Source organism: Lucilia cuprina, chromosome 6 (genome assembly GCF_022045245.1).
Source record: "Lucilia cuprina isolate Lc7/37 chromosome 6, ASM2204524v1, whole genome shotgun sequence".
NCBI classification, from domain to species: domain Eukaryota; kingdom Metazoa; phylum Arthropoda; class Insecta; order Diptera; family Calliphoridae; genus Lucilia; species Lucilia cuprina.
The window spans coordinates 12,597,019-12,598,983 of NC_060954.1; the positions used below are offsets into that span (position 1 = coordinate 12,597,019).

General features: G+C 30.4%; 1 protein-coding gene across 1 annotated transcript in view; it reads left to right on the forward strand.

Moving 5' to 3' along the window:
• LOC111677369 (MOXD1 homolog 1) overlaps positions 1 to 1,965 on the forward strand; it is a 30,900-nt gene that overhangs the window by 1,800 nt on the left and 27,135 nt on the right.

The following is a 1,965-nucleotide window of genomic DNA, read 5'->3' on the forward strand; positions in this document are numbered from 1 at the left end:
ACTGAACTAGAACTGAACTAGAACTGAACTAGCACTGAACTAGCACTGAACTAGAACTGAACTAGAACTGAACTAGAACTGAACTAGAACTGAACTAGAACTGAACTAAAACTAGAACTGAACTGAACTAGAATTGAACAAGAACTGAACTAAACTAGAAATAACTAGAACTAAACTAGAACTGAACTAGAACTGAACTAGAACTGAACTAGAACTGAACTAGAACTAGAACTGAACTAGAACTGTACTAGAACTGAACTAGAACTGAACTAGAACTGAACTAGAACTGAACTAGAAATGAACTAGAACTAAAACTGAACTAGAACTAAAACTGAACTAGAACTAAACTAGAAAAACGATCGTGTTGTGAAATCTATTCTTAGAGAGTAATTTTGTAAAAATTCTATTATGTTAGAATATTGTAGAAAAAATCAACTGAATATTTTGTAACTGAATACTTTGAGTAGTTTTTAAAAACTTCCGTTATATTATTTTCAAAATAAGGATCTTTTTTCAAATATCCTTATAAGTTTTTAGTGATACTTAAAGGTCTTCTTTGATAACAACAACACTTTTTGTAAACAATACAATGTAGAGATTTTATTACCTTTAATGAAACTTAATATTATGGGGCGGTGAATAAAAGAAGAAAAATCCTTTAAATTATACACAGATTTTTTATTGCAATTATTTTGTGCTAAAGGGGTTGAATAAAAGAAAAAAAATGGATCTTTATAAAAATATTTATTAATTACATATTGATGAAATTTGTTACTTAAACTGCTTAAATAAGACATAATCAAAAAAACATCTCTCTTAGACTTTCCACAACAACACACATGTCGAAACAAATTTACTGTCATTACAATATTGTTTAATAAAAATTCAGCAATTTGTCACCACATACTTTTAGTCTGGCACCATCAGCAACAAATTGAACATAAACTTATTCAAGGTTATTATTACTGGCAAACTATTTCATCAATAACACCTTAACAGAATACATTATAATAAATAGAAATAAAAATTTAACAAAATTATACGAACAAAACACACCTGCCCGAGAGGAGATTCATGATTTCATACATATTAACATAGACTCGTATAATAAATCAAGCCTAAAAGTCGACAACATATTGTATACAGACATTGACATTTACAAGTATGCTATGAATATAAATGCTATTAAAAAATCACATTTTTACTTAATTGTCAAGCCACATGTAAACAATTATTTAAACGAAAATAAAATGTACATTTATACAAAAAGGCAAAATTTTATTATAGATATTTTCTGAAGATTAACATAAATTAACATTTTACCACTTAACAGAATTAGGTTGTGGCCTCAACGGAAATTGTATGGGAAGTATGTTTGTTGTCGGTACATAAATGATAGATAATGCGTGTTTCAGCTTAATCATAAAGCTTTTAGCCTAGAAGTGGAGGGGTAATTGAGTTTTAAATGTTTCAAAGGACTTAATTATATTTATATCATTATGAATAATCAATGTAATTAGTTGTAAGTCTTTAGCAAACGATAAGGAAAAATTTGCTCCTGAGAGGCCAACATTGTATAGAGTACCGTCAAACTACTTGAGATCTGTCAGATATTACTTTGTTTAGAAGGGATGTAAAAGCATATGTTCGTTATACCTTATTTCTCTCTGTCTTCTTCATTCGTTACCTTCTTAGGACCAGAATCAATGTTTGAGTGGGTTTAGTTGATCTGTAAGACATTGTCATTTTTCAGAATAGACTAAGAATCAATGTCCAAAGCCGATTTATATTGAAAATGAAAGGCCTTGACGGCCTTATCTCACGGTGGTCTTTTTCATCCACTGGGTAGACTAGAGACCGTCTACCATGCGCCCCTGAATTCCACTATGAAGAACTTGCATAGCAGCCCGTTGCGGAATGACATTGAAATTAATCCGCGTACCCCTACAAGGAAAAAGCAATCAC